The 15,917-nt window shown below is 42.8% G+C and overlaps 1 long non-coding RNA gene and 14 other non-coding genes across 15 annotated transcripts; 8 read left to right on the top strand and 7 right to left on the bottom strand.

Moving 5' to 3' along the window:
- Positions 1 to 89: 89 nt before the first annotated feature.
- trnad-guc lies at positions 90 to 161 on the top strand. The gene has a single exon. It is a non-coding gene; the product is annotated as a tRNA-Asp (tRNA).
- A 7,180-nt stretch (positions 162 to 7,341) lies between these two features.
- LOC117725402 lies at positions 7,342 to 9,096 on the bottom strand. The gene is made up of 7 exons (XR_004608926.1): positions 9,062 to 9,096; positions 8,845 to 8,916; positions 8,486 to 8,729; positions 8,063 to 8,116; positions 7,836 to 7,946; positions 7,526 to 7,600; positions 7,342 to 7,409 (listed from the first exon to the last, which is right to left on the bottom strand). It is a non-coding gene; the product is annotated as an uncharacterized LOC117725402 (long non-coding RNA).
- Positions 9,097 to 11,494: 2,398 nt separating this feature from the next.
- trnav-aac lies at positions 11,495 to 11,567 on the top strand. The gene has a single exon. It is a non-coding gene; the product is annotated as a tRNA-Val (tRNA).
- Positions 11,568 to 11,747: 180 nt separating this feature from the next.
- trnad-guc lies at positions 11,748 to 11,819 on the bottom strand. Its single transcript has one exon. It is a non-coding gene; the product is annotated as a tRNA-Asp (tRNA).
- Positions 11,820 to 12,084: 265 nt separating this feature from the next.
- trnav-cac lies at positions 12,085 to 12,157 on the top strand. Its single transcript has one exon. It is a non-coding gene; the product is annotated as a tRNA-Val (tRNA).
- Positions 12,158 to 12,337: 180 nt separating this feature from the next.
- On the bottom strand, positions 12,338 to 12,409 carry trnad-guc. Its single transcript has one exon. It is a non-coding gene; the product is annotated as a tRNA-Asp (tRNA).
- A 289-nt stretch (positions 12,410 to 12,698) lies between these two features.
- trnav-cac lies at positions 12,699 to 12,771 on the top strand. Its single transcript has one exon. It is a non-coding gene; the product is annotated as a tRNA-Val (tRNA).
- Positions 12,772 to 12,950: 179 nt separating this feature from the next.
- trnad-guc lies at positions 12,951 to 13,022 on the bottom strand. Its single transcript has one exon. It is a non-coding gene; the product is annotated as a tRNA-Asp (tRNA).
- A 265-nt stretch (positions 13,023 to 13,287) lies between these two features.
- On the top strand, positions 13,288 to 13,360 carry trnav-cac. Its single transcript has one exon. It is a non-coding gene; the product is annotated as a tRNA-Val (tRNA).
- Positions 13,361 to 13,540: 180 nt separating this feature from the next.
- On the bottom strand, positions 13,541 to 13,612 carry trnad-guc. The gene has a single exon. It is a non-coding gene; the product is annotated as a tRNA-Asp (tRNA).
- Positions 13,613 to 14,142: 530 nt separating this feature from the next.
- trnad-guc lies at positions 14,143 to 14,214 on the bottom strand. Its single transcript has one exon. It is a non-coding gene; the product is annotated as a tRNA-Asp (tRNA).
- A 277-nt stretch (positions 14,215 to 14,491) lies between these two features.
- On the top strand, positions 14,492 to 14,564 carry trnav-aac. The gene has a single exon. It is a non-coding gene; the product is annotated as a tRNA-Val (tRNA).
- Positions 14,565 to 14,744: 180 nt separating this feature from the next.
- trnad-guc lies at positions 14,745 to 14,816 on the bottom strand. Its single transcript has one exon. It is a non-coding gene; the product is annotated as a tRNA-Asp (tRNA).
- Positions 14,817 to 15,081: 265 nt separating this feature from the next.
- trnav-aac lies at positions 15,082 to 15,154 on the top strand. The gene has a single exon. It is a non-coding gene; the product is annotated as a tRNA-Val (tRNA).
- A 517-nt stretch (positions 15,155 to 15,671) lies between these two features.
- Positions 15,672 to 15,744, top strand: trnav-cac. The gene has a single exon. It is a non-coding gene; the product is annotated as a tRNA-Val (tRNA).
- The last annotated feature ends 173 nt before the right edge of the window (positions 15,745 to 15,917 follow it).

Here is a 15,917-nt window from a genome sequence, read left to right as displayed (position 1 = left end):
AAACTAGCCAAAAAACTAGCCAAAACAACTAGCTAATACACTAGTGAAAAAAAGATCCGAAAAACTAGCCAAAAACATCAATATGGCTGTCCTCGTTAGTATAGTGGACAGTATCTCCGCTTGTCAAGCGGAAGACCAGGGTTCGATTCCCTGACGGGGAGTTTTGTACTAGCATCTTGAGGGAATAAAAGTACAAATTCCCAGTGTCCACCTGGGAGAATTTTATTGTGTGGGGTAAGCAAGAACAGTGTTTCCGCCCAGTTTCGAACTGGGGACCTTTCGCGGATTCAGTCACTGGATTCAGTCAAAGCGGCTTTGTCATTAAGTGACATTAAATGTGTAATAAACTTAAAAGCTCTCTTGTATAACTCTGCGAAATCCCTGCGAATGCCGAAAAACTAGCCAAAAAAACTAGCCAAAAAACTAACCAAAAAACTAGCTAAAACACTAGTTAAAAAAATAGCCGAAAAACTAGCCAAAAAACTAGCCAAAAAACTAGCTAAAACACTAGTTAAAAAAAGAGCCGAAAAACTAGCCAAAAACATCAATTCAATTCAATTCAGTTTATTTTGTATAGCCCAATATCACAAATTACAAATTTGCCTCAGAGGGCTTTACAATCTGTACACATACGACATCCCTGTCCCAGGACCTCACATCGAATCAGGAAAAACTCCCCAAAAATAACCTTTCACAGGGAAAAAAGGGAAGAAACCTTCAGGAGAGCAACAGAGGAGGATCCCTCTCCCCGGATGGACAGAAGCAATAGATGTCATGTGTACAGAATGAACAGCATTTACAAAGTTACATAAACACATTACATGAATACGACAATGTATGAATGGAACTCCAATCCATGAAACAGAAGGAGGTAGAGAGGAGGGGGCGGGGCATCAGCAGGGCCAAGGTGGGAGGCCGGCTCACCAGGCATCAGACACCTCCAGGTCCAATGGACCCTATGAGACGTGAAGTCACAACGACTCCGGGGAGGAAGCAGAGTTAATAAGGTGCAATGGAGAGATGTAATTGTATCCATAAGGAGAGAGAGAAGAGGAGAGAGGTGCTCAGTGTATCCTAAAACATCCCCCAGCAGCCTATAAGCCTATAGCAGCATATCAAGGGGCTGGACCAGGGCAAACCTGATTCAGCCCTAACTATAAGCACTATCAAACAGGAAAGTCTTAAGTCTATTCTTGAATGAGGTGACTGTGTCTGCCTCTCGGACTGAAAGTGGAAGCTGGTTCCATAAAAGAGGAGCTTGATAACTGAAGGCTCTTGCTCCCATCCTACTTTTTAGGACTCTAGGAACCACAAGTAGCCCCGCATTTAGTGAGCGCAGCTCTCTAGTGGGGCAATATGGTACTACAAGCTCCTTAAGATATGATGGTGCATCACCAATCAAGGCTTTGTAGGTGAGGAGAAGAATTTTAAATGTGATTCTTGATTTTACAGGGAGCCAGTGCAGCGCAGCTAATACAGGAGTAATGTGATCTCTTTTCTTAGTTTTTGTAAGTACACGAGCTGCAGCATTCTGGATCAACTGGAGGGATTTAAGAGACTTATTAGGGCAGCCTGATAATAAGGAGTTGCAGTAATCTAGTCTGGAAGTAACAAACGCGTGAACCAGCTTTTCTGCATCTTTTTGAGACAAGATGTGCCTGATTTTTGAAATGTTACGTAGATGAAAAAATGCAATCCTTGAGATTTGCTTAGCGTGGGAGTTAAAGGACAAGTCTCGGTCAAAGATAACGCCTAGATTCTTTACAGTGGTGTTGGATGCGAGGGAAATGCCATCTACAGAAACCACATCACCAGATAATTGATCTCTGAGGTGTTCAGGGCCCAGTAAAATAACTTCAGTTTTGTTTGAGTTTAACATCAGGAAGTTGCAGGTCATCCATGTTTTTATGTCTTTAAGACATTCTTGAATTTTAGCGAGCTGGTTGGTCTCCTCTGGTTTGATCGATATATATAATTGAGTATCGTCTGCATAGCAATGAAAGTTTATGCAGTGTTTCCTGATAATATTGCCCAAAGGAAGCATATATAAGGTAAATAAAATTGGTCCAAGCACAGAACCTTGTGGAACTCCGTGATTAACGTTGGTGGTCATTGAGGCTTCATCGTTTACAAATACAAATTGAGATCGATCTGATAAATAGGATTTAAACCAACTTAGTGCGGTACCTGAAATGCCAATCGACTGATCCAGTCTCTGTAATAGGATGTCATGATCAATGGTGTCGAACGCAGCACTAAGGTCTAATAATACCAGTACGGAGATGAGTCCTTTATCTGATGCAATTAGGAGGTCATTTGTAATTTTCACCAGTGCTGTCTCTGTGCTGTGGTGTTTTCTAAATCCTGACTGAAACTCCTCAAATAAACTATTCTGATGTAGGAAGTCGCACAACTGATTTGCGACTACTTTCTCAAGGATCTTAGAGAGGAAGGGAAGGTTAGAGATTGGTCTGTAGTTAGCCAACACCTCTGGATTAAGAGTGGGCTTTTTCAGGAGAGGTTTAATTACAGCTACTTTGAAGGAATGTGTTACATGGCCTGTTAGCAAAGACACATTAACAATATCCAGCAGAGAGGTGCCAATTAAAGGCAACACGTCTTTAAGCAGCCTCGTTGGGATGGGGTCCAAGAGACAGGTAGACGGTTTAGAAGTAGAAACCATTGAGGACAATTGGTCTAGGTTAATGGGAGAAAAGCTATCCAAATATACACCAGGGCATACATCAATATGGCAGTCCTCGTTAGTATAGTGGACGGTATCTCCGCTTGTCACGCGGAAGACCAGGGTTAGATTCCCTGACGGGGAGTTTTGTACTAGCATCTTGAGGGAATAAGAGTACAAATTCCCAGTGTCCACCTGGGAGAATTTTATTGTGTGGGGTAAGCAAGAACAGTGTTTCCGCCCAGTTTCGAACTGGGGCCCTTTCGCGGATTCAGTCACTGGATTCAGTCAAAGCGGCTTTGTCATTAAGTGACATTAAATGTGTAATAAACTTAAAAGCTCTCTTGTGTAACTCTGCAAAATCCCTGCGAACGCCGAAAAACTAGCCAAAAAACTAGCCAAAAAACTAGCCAAAAAAACTACCTAAAACACTGGTGAAAAAAAGGGCTGAAAAACTAACCAAAAACATCAATAGAACAGTCCTCGTTAGTATAGTGGACAGTATCTCCGCTTGTCAGAGACCGGCAAGACGTGTATAGTTGGAACTCACTGACAGCCAATGAAATTGCAGCGTTATTAACGCTGTCCAAGGTGCTGAAATGCCACTTTTTCCTGCGCCGTGGCTTCAAATATACAGGTTCGAGTCCCGGTTGGGCCAAAGCCACACATCAATGATGAAGAGCTGTTTATCAATAAAGAAAAGTGGATCCTACTTTAATGTTTTCTGATTGTAACTTTATTGTAGTGGCAGATTGATTATATAAGTACTTGACTTATTTATGGCTATTAACCTATTATATTAGTTTTCCTTTTCATGAACATTTTAATTGCAATTACTTAAATTAAATATTTCTTTACTGTTCACTAATGATTCACATAATAATGAGACATGTAGACATTAGTCCATGAAATATATTTATTCACCACAACAGGGACAGTAAATATTGAACAGAGGCCATAGTGCAAGGTCAAACAAACACAACACAAATTTGTAAAAAAAATATATAATAAAAAGAATGTAAATATTAAAAAGAGAAAGAATATATACATGACAGAACACTCCCCATTTCTCTTATTTTCTCTTTTCAACTGCCCATCTGTTTTTTTCTGTCTCATAAAAGGCAGACACCTGGAACTCTCTCCATGTCATCTCCTTCTCCATGCCCTGGTCTTTGTACAGGGAAAATACTTTAGCAGGGCAATACACGTACTTCCCTGTTACTCCAGGGAACCCGGTGTGAATATGAGGACTGTTTGGGCCCTGCTTCAGTCCCATCCTACAGAAGCGACACCTTGGACCAGTGTGCTGGGATTCAGTGTCTCGGGATTCCGTGTGCTGAGATTCAGTCCTCTTCCTCTTTTGCTGGCCTCTCTCCTCCACCCTTTTCTTTGTGGAATACAGTTCCTGCTGAAAGAACTTTGTTTCTGCAAAGTCTTTAAAGGGCATTTTGGGGTTTGTCAGACCTTCAGCACCATAAGCTTTAAAAACTTTAGTGGAGCAGTAAAAGTACCTGACGGGGCCCTGCTGGTAAAAGAAGTGGATGGAGGAACCATCATTCTCATACCTGGACTTTGGCTGGCCACAGGACAGGCACGTTTTTGTCTGCTTCTTTTTGTGCACTGGTTGTTGTTGTTGTTGCTGCTGATGCTGCTGTTGCTTGTCTAGGATGTTTTGTACAATTTCCTCAATGGAGGCTTTCGTAAGGGTCTGACCAGGTGGCGGTGGGTTAACGACTGCAACAGGCATAGTTACAACTGGCACACGGGTAGTCTCACTGCCCTTTGTCAGAGAGTGCCAGAGTTCCTGCCTCTCTTGCAGTTTTTCTGGGCTGGTGTTCAAAGATGAGCTGGTGTTTAGTAATTTGCAGAGGTGTTTTACATATTGTAAGATGTGATGTTTTGTTGTTGGGTGCAGCATGCTGTTTGGGTCTGTACAGGAGTTGTGAACTAGAGCAGCATAGCCCTGGTCCACAAGCTTGAGCATGTCCTTCATCCCACGGTGTTCATTGAGCAGGTTGTCAATAGCTGCCTTCATGGGGGCCGGCCACCGCTTGTGGTCCAACACAAACACTCTCCCTCCTGTCTTCACAGGTCCAGTGCGAGCGGCAGTCGGTGAGGACAGCAGGGGCAGAGACGGCCGACATGTTTCTATGAAAACAAAGGACAAAGAGTACAATGAGTTATTCTGACCTACAGAAAGAAAAACCTCATCAAAATAAATGATTGAAATCCAGTTCCTAGTAACTAATGCTTGAGTCTCGTCCATTATTTTGTCTGTCTGTTTGATGGTTACCTGGATCTGTCTGAGGCCCGGGAGTCACGTCTGGTTTGACAGCAGAATCTGCAGCAGGGCGTGGAGGAAACTGAAACAGCTTCAGGGGTGCCATTGAGGATGAGGATGACTGGGCAGTCGGCGCGCTGCTTTGAGGCGGTGGACTCAGGGCCGGGGCAGAGTCTGTCTTGGTCCTGTGCTTGTCCCAGTCCACAGGAATTGGGCGGCAACCTGGCTCAACGTACTGCAGGCCAAACTTCTCTCCAGTGTCTCTGCTAGAGAGATGAAATGCTGGATATTTCATGTGTCCCAACACCCGTTCGGAGACTGCGTTGAGCTGGGCCATTAATGCAGGATCAAAGACGTCTGGGAGGTGGACACCAGGCTGCTTCAAGTCCACCAGGCGCTGGTAATTCCACCGCGCCACGCCAGTCATCCCCTGTGCTTGAAACAGCTCTGGGGAAACACGTGTTCCAGTGACCCACTGAGCCTGGTGGAAGTGATATCCCTCCTGCTGGGATGTGCCTCTGATGGGGATCCAAATGGGAACTCTGGCCCCTTCACCCTGCACATGATTCAGCTGCAGAGATCCTCCATGCCTGTACAAAATCCCTCCTTCAACCACGGGATCACTCAGGCAACCTCGCAGGATGTGCACCCGCTGGATCCGCCATAGCTTCAGCATTGAGGGCTTGAAGAGAGGAGCGCCATTTGGATCACTGGCCAGGTGAAACTGCTGTAAAACTCCCTCCACCCTCTTGATGAGCTCCTCCGGCTGTGTGATCCTGGTCCTGCAGTGCTCCCGAATGCGTGGCTTGGTTGGGTTGGCAGGCTGAATCCCACAGAAGGCATAGGCGTCTTTAAGCCTCTGCAGGTCTTCCTGATCCACCACAGAAAAGGCTGCAGACAGGAACTGAGCAAAAGAACTGTACAGTGCATGATGCTCTGTCACACACTCACGGAGGAACCTCCTCATGCAGTGGAATAAGTCCAGCTTGATGCTCAAGTTGGCACTGAAATGGGACCGTGACGCACACGTGTTCAGCAGGTTACCAGAAGTAGCCTGGGCAACAATGGCATCAGTTGTTTGCCAAGAATCCCAGTTCAGATGCTCTCCTGCATACGATTCTGCCACTTTGAATGCTGCACAGCAATCCCTGAAAGAAGAAAGAAGAAGTACAGCCATGAATGTTAAAGCGTTGTATCACCACTGGTCATGGTAATAAGACGATTCTTAACAGCCAACTAATTTTCTTTTATTCAACTGGAATTATGAAAAGCAATATAAATTGTGATTATGAGCCATTTGGAAAAAAATATATGGATTCAAATGTACCTGTCTACCCAGTGGTATTGTGCCTTCTCTATGCCTGCTGTGCTGTAGCGCCGTGCTAGTCCCTCGTACATGGGCTTCAGGGACTTCTCCGTCTCAGACTGCACCATCACCCATGAAAGGATCATCCAGTTCTCATTCATGACCGCATACGAGGACATGGTGCCGGATGAAAAGGTGACCTTCCTCGCAATTTTGCGGGTGTGGTCTGAGCGGAAAGCCTGTCCAAAGGTCCCCTGTAAAAGTGTGTTGATGGCACTCTCCTGGTGTTGGTACTCGTGCAGCAAGCAGTCAGCCAGGTAGTGAGAAGACACAATGATCCCGTTCCAGCCATCTGAATCACTGTACTCTCCGAAGGGAGCCGGCTTTGTTTCCTGTCGCAAGAACTGATGGTTCAGTGATGGTTCTTTGGTCATACTGTCCTGCCTCCCCATCCATGACATTTTGGCAGCTGAGGAGGTGGGCCAGGTGAGCCCGTTCAAACTTCAAGTGCATCACCTCCATTACCTGCTTTGTCATGTCGCTGGGGGAGTTACCTGTCCGCCTGAGCTCGTCCATGACGGATTTACATATTGCCTTCTTGTACGTCAGGATGGCTGGCAAGAGGTTTGTGTACCTCTTTGGGAGTTTGTCAAGCCACAGTGGGTTGTCAGCGTACCACTTTTTTTTGCACACTTTGCAGCACAGCCTGGATGACAACAGGTAGTACTGTCCAGTGATGCCAACAACGACACGAGGTCTACCAACACCTGCAGAGGCAACTTGAGGCCGTGCACAACCTCCCATACACGGCAGAGTGTCGTTGTTCCTCATCCTCCCCATGAGGTTATTGTTCTCTGGCTTCCATATAAAAAATGGATGGAGCTGAAAGTACTTTGGGGAAGGAAGATCGGAGATGCTGTCAATCAATTCAGGCTGGGGAGGCAAACGCCACAATGACACCATCTTCATGGGGTTCCGCACAGGAATGGAACCTGGCCAGAGACCCATAGATTCCAGCTCCGTCTTCATCCAGATCCTCTGCTGCTGTGAACAGTTCCACTGGCTGACATTGTGGTCGTAGCCAGGAAGCTGTGGAGGAGGACAGGTGGGGACAGCTATTGGCCTGGGTAAAGGCTCACCTGGTCAGACGAGAATAAAGACATAGTAAAAGACAAATTAGTATGATTTTGGGTGTGACTATTTCATATTTTTAAAATGTACACAACCAAATAAAAAAAAACATTCAAATACTGACTTTGATCTCTGTGTGGAGTTGGCAGTTGACCGGGCTCTGCAGACGTCTCAGGAGAAATCAGGAGCTCCTCTGATCCTATAGAGAACATTGAACATGTTATTATTATTGATAATAAGATTAAGCAAGAATGTAACATGACATTTGTGAAACTCGGCGAGCTGTACACTGGAGTGCTGCCTACTTTTGGTCCGAAAACAGTGCACCAGTATCTAATTTACAACCATGAAGATTTTAAAGAATAAACAACCGTTTTGATGTACACTACATAAGGATATTTGTAGGATGCAAATACAGGTAAAATACTAGGTACCAGGAACTGTGGCAGTCGCCTCTGTTGACAGATGAGCTGCTCCTTCGGGCATCAGACACATGAGCTCCTGGGGAACGGGCACAGGTCTCTTTACGGATGGTAATGCAGGGGCTGCAAGGAGAGAAGGATCACAAAACAAGAATCAATTCATGGTTTATAACTAATATAAGCACAGTCAATATGACAGATAATGTTTCAATGAATAGACATAATGTTGATACATTTACCATCTACTTGTGAACCCTTAGCCTTGGCTGGTGCAGCCAGTGTAGCAGATGGTACTGGAACGGAAAAACCCTTGTTTGTTATTTATACCCTTGTTTGTTATTGATATTTTGACAATACACAAAAAACTACTGTTAGTAAAGGCAAAAAATATCTTTACTTCACCTGCTTTTTTCTGCCAAATTCAATCAAACTGACTGTTTCTAACATTATTATATAAAGAATATACTTCATTCATACATGTGTTTATGTTGGAATGGGTTAATATTCAGTAGCCAGTCATTGTGATTTAACCTAGGCAGGGGAAGCAACAGGACACACTTCAAACACATCAAACACATGCAATCAGGTGTTAGTAACACATCAGTTTCACATGTACATTTTTTTCTTTTCATCCATATAAGAAAACAAAGACTGATACGTACCCTCATCATGACTGGAATCAATTCATAGTCACTAGGACAATAGGTAGAACACCAAAAGACAAACATGACCAGAACGTGGTCAACATGAGACGGGATGAGAATAGTCATGCTTCATGTGGGATAAGAATTCATGGTCCCAGTTGTGTCGGTCGACGGCAGGACGCTTTGGGTTAAAGACCTCTTTCTCTTCTCAAAGGCTGTCGTTCTCTGGCAGATGATGACGATGAGGATGATGCAAAAACAGCTGTTAAACACAAACAAAACAATATCATAAATGCTGAAAAGCATAAGCATTAACTGTAAACGATTGTGAATCTTCAGCTAGTAGAGACAAAGAAATAAAAGACATGTTTCCTCACAGCTCTGCACGTGTTGCTTGGAAGGAGAGATACCCAGCATCGCTCTCTCCAGCTCTTCATCTTCATCCATCACTGTGATGCAAACAGACAAGAGTTAGAAAGTCATTAAAGAAATATCTTCTTGTATTTGGGCTTGTATGACTTTAATCACAATTAGTATGATGGAGGTGTATTCTCTTCTGTGTGTATGACAAAACAAATAGGACACCAGACCCACCAATGGCTTCAGCAGGAGCATGTGAGGCGTGTGTCGTCAGAGAGGACACGGTGGGTGGATGCAGCTTCTTCTGGAGGTAGAGTTGGAGCTTGTGCATCTTTGTCCCCGCAGCACACTTTGTCTTCACAATGAAGGATGAATAGCCATCCTCCCTGCTGTCCCAAATCTCTCGCCAGGTGTTGTTGGCACGAGAGCCAAAACCAACCAGCTGGTCGTCCTCCGATGCTGCTGCTGCCACAACTGGCTTTTGTTCCTCATAGCTGAGAAGAGATTGGATTTCTGGAAAGATGAGGGAATAGGTCACAAATGACAGTAGGCTGTCCTTGTTGTGCCCCGCTGCCATGAACAATCCTGCAGCCTCCTCCTTTTGCTGGTTCCTGATCAGGTAGATGGTATACCCAATGTCATTCTCCAGAAGCCAGCGGAAGGACTTCCCCTTGTACTTCCCAAACTGCAGGATGTAATCTCCAGACACTTCAGTTTTATCTGAAGGGTCTCCTCCTCTCTGGCGGACCACAGTCAGCGCATTTTGCCTGACCAGCTCCTCCTTGACAGGTGCAGACTTGTCCTGCAGAGACGGGTTGTCTTTCAGGACTTTGGCTGCGTCAGTCGGATCCTGACGGAGAAATCCTCGTGGTCCCTTACGGAATGAAACGGACATTCTCCCAGGATAAAACAAATGTTTGCGCATTTTTCCTGTTATGACAAAGAGTAGAGTATTTTAATACGTTATAGACAGGCATTGTTTTCATACCATGGAATTAGTGTACCTTAAGTGCCTGTCTTTTGTTGAGGCACACTATTTACATTTCAATGGAAGACTACTACCCCCCCCCCATCTCCTGTGGGTTAAACCCTTTGAACTCATGGAAAATAACTTGAAGGTGAATTCACAACCTCCCCCCCACAGTCATGTGACTCAAATAACACTGAAGTGTGAAGTGTCTTATCAAGAATTTCAATTCACCTTTTGAACATCCCAAAAAGACATGCATCAGACTATGAGTATACTTTTATATAAACAACTTTATCACATTCTGGTGTTCTCTGTTGTAACAGTGGTGGAAGAAGTACACAGATCTTCAATTTTAGTAAAAATAATATATTAATGCCACCACATGGTGGTCCTGCATTTAAATAAATGACTCAAGTAAAAGTGAAGTACCTCAAGTATAATTACCCACTACTATGTTTTAATATGCTGCTGGTAATTTAATCTATAATAACACTTTTATTAGTTGAGTATATGTTGTATTATAACCTTAATCTGCTACGTAACTAGTGACTCATTCTTTCAAATAAATGTGGAGCAGTTAATATACGTGACTACAAACTGCATCTTAGTAACGTTATTCAGCGGAGCGGTGCACGTTTACGTGACGTGAAAAAAAAGAAACACCGTTCTTTCACTGCGTGTATTTGTCGTAATATAGTATATAGTACAGTATTGATATGATTATGTTTACTGACGTACAGAAGACAACGCTTTATCATATATTTGAATGCAGTCACGTTAACTTCCAGACACGAAAACCCGACAAAGTCACACATGGATAAACAAAACTGAAGAAACACGACGAACTTTACAGCTGTTAAGTGAACCAGAGACTAATTATCATTACATTTGAGTTCATTGTGATTAATTTGAATGACTTACTGTTTCACGTAACAACGGAGAGCTCCAGGAAATGCGTGCTGTCGATACTCTTCTCCGGCTGCGACTGGCGGAGAGACCCGGGGAGGAAGTCTCCCGAACGAAAAGCGGCTCCACGGCGCTGCGAGCGGCCAAAGATATATTACATCGGCGAGTTTAGGCACGGCCATAGAGAATGCATTGGAGGCCGGTTTAGGGATTTTAGCTAAAGAATCCCCGGCTGCCGCGCGGGAGGTCCCCAGTTCGAAACTGGGCGGAAACACTGTTTGTTCTTGCTTACCCCACACAATAAAATTTGCCTAGGTGGACATTTTTGTCAACTTGATAATAAGGATAACTGCTGAAAATGATTGACTAATAATATTGTCAGTCATTTCATCCTGCTGTTTAGTGACATCACTGGGAATTTTTACTCTTATTCCCTCAAGATGCTAGTACAAAACTCCCCGTCAGGGAATCGAACCCTGGTCTTCCGCGTGACAAGCTGAGATACCGTCCACTATACTAACGAGGAATGCTCAATTGATGTTTTTTGTTAGTTTTTCGGCTCTTTTTTTCACTAGTGTTTTGGCTAGTTTTTTGGCTAGTTTTTCGGCGTTCGCAGGGAATTCGCAAAGTTATACAAGAGAGCTTTTACGTTTATTACACATTTAATGTCACTCAATGACAAAGCCGCTTTGACTGAATCCAGTTTGAAATCACGTTATTTGGCATCAGAATTGTTTGCATTTGTGTAAATGTTGCATTAAGCCAGGCAAATGCATGCGTCATCTATTGTAATTCCTGTAGTGTAGTGGTTATCACGTTTGCCTAACACGCGAAAGGTCCCCATTTCGAAACTGGGCGGAAACACTGTTTGTTCTTGCTAACCCCACACAATAAATTTTGCCTAGGTGGACATTTTTGTCAACTTGATAATAAGGATAACTGCTGAAAATGATTGACTAATAATATTGTCAGTCATTTCATCCTGCTGTTTAGTGACATCACTGGGAATTTTTACTCTTATTCCCTCAAGATGCTAGTACAAAACTCCCCGTCAGGGAATCGAACCCTGGTCTTCCGCGTGACAAGCGGAGATACCGTCCACTATACTAACGAGGAATGCTCAATTGATGTTTTTTGTTAGTTTTTCGGCTCTTTTTTTCACTAGTGTTTTGGCTAGTTTTTTGGCTAGTTTTTCGGCGTTCGCAGGGAATTCGCAAAGTTATACAAGAGAGCTTTTACGTTTATTACACATTTAATGTCACTCAATGACAAAGCCGCTTTGACTGAATCCAGTTTGAAATCACGTTATTTGGCATCAGAATTGTTTGCATTTGTGTAAATGTTGCATTAAGCCAGGCAAATGCATGCGTCATCTATTGTAATTCCTGTAGTGTAGTGGTTATCACGTTCGCCTCACACGCGAAAGGTCCCCAGTTCGAAACTGGGCGGAAACACTGTTTGTTCTTGCTTACCCCACACAATAAAATTCTCGTAGATGGACATTTTGGTAAACTTGATAATAAGGATAACTGCTGAAAACTATTGATTAATAATATTGTCAGTCATTTCATTCTGCTGTTTAGTGACATCACTCGGGATTTGTACTCTTATTCCCTCAAGATGCTAGTACAAAACTCCCCGTCAGGGAATCGAACCCTGGTCTTCCGCGTGACAAGCGGAGATACTGTCCACTATACTAACGAGGAATGCTCTATTGATATTTTTTGTTAGTTTTTCGGCTCTTTTTTTCACTAGTGTTTTGGCTAGTTTTTTGGCTAGTTTTTTGGCTAGTTTTTTGGCTAGTTTTTCGGCGTTCGCAGGGAATTCGCAAAGTTATTCAAGAGAGCTTTTACGTTTATTACACATTTAATGTCACTCAATGACAAAGCCGCTTTGACTGAATCCAGTTTGAAATCACGTTATTTGGCATCAGAAATGTTTGTATTTGTGTAAATGTTGCATTAAGCCAGGCAAATGCATGCGTCATCTTCTGTAGTTTCCGTAGTGTAGTGGTTATCACGTTCGCCTCACACGCGAAAGGTCCCCAGTTCGAAACTGGGCGGAAACACTGTTTGTTCTTGCTTACCCCACACAATAAAATTCTCGTAGATGGAATTTTGGTAAACTTGATAATAAGGATAACTGCTGAAAATGATTGACTAATAATATTGTCAGTCATTTCATCCTGCTGTTTAGTGACATCACTCGGGATTTGTACTCTTATTCCCTCAAGATGCTAGTACAAAACTCCCCGTCAGGGAATCGAACCCTGGTCTTCCGCGTGACAAGCGGAGATACTGTCCACTATACTAACGAGGACTGCCATATTGATGTTTTTTGTTAGTTTTTTTGCTCTTTTTTTCACTAGTGTTTTGGATAGTTTTTTGGCTAGTTTTTCGGCGTTCGCAGGGAATTCGCAAAGTTATACAAGAGAGCTTTTACGTTTATTACACATTTAATGTCACTCAATGACAAAGCCGCTTTGACTGAATCCAGTTTGAAATCACGTTATTTGGCATCAGAAATGTTTGCATTTGTGTAAATGTTGCATTAAGCCAGGCAAATGCATGCGTCATCTTCTGTAGTTTCCGTAGTGTAGTGGTTATCACGTTCGCCTCACACGCGAAAGGTCCCCAGTTCGAAACTGGGCAGAAACACTGTTTGTTCTTGCTTACCCCACACAATAAAATTCTCGTAGGTGGACATTTTGGTAAACTTGATAATAAGGATAACTGCTGAAAACTATTGATTAATAATATTGTCAGTCATTTCATTCTGCTGTTTAGTGACATCACTCGGGATTTGTACTCTTATTCCCTCAAGATGCTAGTACAAAACTCCCCGTCAGGGAATCGAACCCTGGTCTTCCGCGTGACAAGCGGAGATACTGTCCACTATCCTAACGAGGACTGCCATATTGATGTTTTTTGTTAGTTTTTCGGCTCTATTTTTCACTAGTGTTTTGGCTAGTTTTTTGGCTAGTTTTTTGGCTAGTTTTTCGGCGTTCGCAGGGAATTCGCAAAGTTATACAAGAGAGCTTTTACGTTTATTACACATTTAATGTCACTCAATGACAAAGCCGCTTTGACTGAATCCAGTTTGAAATCACGTTATTTGGCATCAGAAATGTTTGCATTTGTGTAAATGTTGCATTAAGCCAGGCAAATGCATGCGTCATCTATTGTAATTCCTGTAGTGTAGTGATTATCACGTTCGCCTAACACGCAAAAGGTCCCCAGTTCGAAACTGGGTGGAAACACTGTTTGTTCTTGCTAACCCCACACAATAAAATTCGCCTAGGTGGACATTTTTGTCAACTTGATAATAAGGATAACTGCTGAAAATGATTGACTAATAATATTGTCAGTCATTTCATCCTGCTGTTTAGTGACATCACTGGGAATTTGTACTCTTATTCCCTCAAGATGCGAGTACAAAACTCCCCGTCAGGGAATCGAACCCTGGTCTTCCGCGTGACAAGCGGAGATACTGTCCACTATACTAACGAGGAATGCTCTATTGATGTTTTTTGTTAGTTTTTCGGCTCTTTTTTTCATTAGTGTTTTGGCTAGTTTTTTGGCTAGTTTTTTGGCTAGTTTTTCGGCGTTCGCAGGTAATTCGCAAAGTTATACAAGAGAGCTTTTACGTTTATTACACATTTAATGTCACTCAATGACAAAGCCGCTTTGACTGAATCCAGTTTGAAATCACGTTATTTGGCATCAGAATTGTTTGCATTTGTGTAAATGTTGCATTAAGCCAGGCAAATGCATGCGTCATCTATTGTAATTCCTGTAGTGTAGTGGTTATCACGTTTGCCTAACACGCGAAAGGTCCCCATTTCGAAACTGGGCGGAAACACTGTTTGTTCTTGCTAACCCCACACAATAAATTTTGCCTAGGTGGACATTTTTGTCAACTTGATAATAAGGATAACTGCTGAAAATGATTGACTAATAATATTGTCAGTCATTTCATCCTGCTGTTTAGTGACATCACTGGGAATTTTTACTCTTATTCCCTCAAGATGCTAGTACAAAACTCCCCGTCAGGGAATCGAACCCTGGTCTTCCGCGTGACAAGCGGAGATACCGTCCACTATACTAACGAGGAATGCTCAATTGATGTTTTTTGTTAGTTTTTCGGCTCTTTTTTTCACTAGTGTTTTGGCTAGTTTTTTGGCTAGTTTTTCGGCGTTCGCAGGGAATTCGCAAAGTTATACAAGAGAGCTTTTACGTTTATTACACATTTAATGTCACTCAATGACAAAGCCGCTTTGACTGAATCCAGTTTGAAATCACGTTATTTGGCATCAGAATTGTTTGCATTTGTGTAAATGTTGCATTAAGCCAGGCAAATGCATGCGTCATCTATTGTAATTCCTGTAGTGTAGTGGTTATCACGTTTGCCTAACACGCGAAAGGTCCCCAGTTCGAAACTGGGCGGAAACACTGTTTGTTCTTGCTAACCCCACACAATAAAATTTGCCTAGGTGGACATTTTTGTCAACTTGATAATAAGGATAACTGCTGAAAATGATTGACTAATAATATTGTCAGTCATTTCATCCTGCTGTTTAGTGACATCACTGGGAATTTTTACTCTTATTCCCTCAAGATGCTAGTACAAAACTCCCCGTCAGGGAATCGAACCCTGGTCTTCCGCGTGACAAGCTGAGATACCGTCCACTATACTAACGAGGAATGCTCAATTGATGTTTTTTGTTAGTTTTTCGGCTCTTTTTTTCACTAGTGTTTTGGCTAGTTTTTTGGCTAGTTTTTCGGCGTTCGCAGGGAATTCGCAAAGTTATACAAGAGAGCTTTTACGTTTATTACACATTTAATGTCACTCAATGACAAAGCCGCTTTGACTGAATCCAGTTTGAAATCACGTTATTTGGCATCAGAAATGTTTGCATTTGTGTAAATGTTGCATTAAGCCAGGCAAATGCATGCGTCATCTTCTGTAGTTTCCGTAGTGTAGTGGTTATCACGTTCGCCTCACACGCGAAAGGTCCCCAGTTCGAAACTGGGCGGAAACACTGTTTGTTCTTGCTTACCCCACACAATAAAATTCTCGTAGGTGGACATTTTGGTAAACTTGATAATAAGGATAACTGCTGAAAACTATTGATTAATAATATTGCCAGTCATTTCATTCTGCTGTTTAGTGACATCACTCGGGATTTGTACTCTTATTCCCTCAAGATGCTAG

Source organism: Cyclopterus lumpus, chromosome 22 (genome assembly GCF_009769545.1).
Source record: "Cyclopterus lumpus isolate fCycLum1 chromosome 22, fCycLum1.pri, whole genome shotgun sequence".
Lineage (NCBI taxonomy): Eukaryota > Metazoa > Chordata > Actinopteri > Perciformes > Cyclopteridae > Cyclopterus > Cyclopterus lumpus.
Note: the sequence above shows the minus strand (reverse complement) of the source record. Positions and strands in the feature narration are given on the sequence as shown.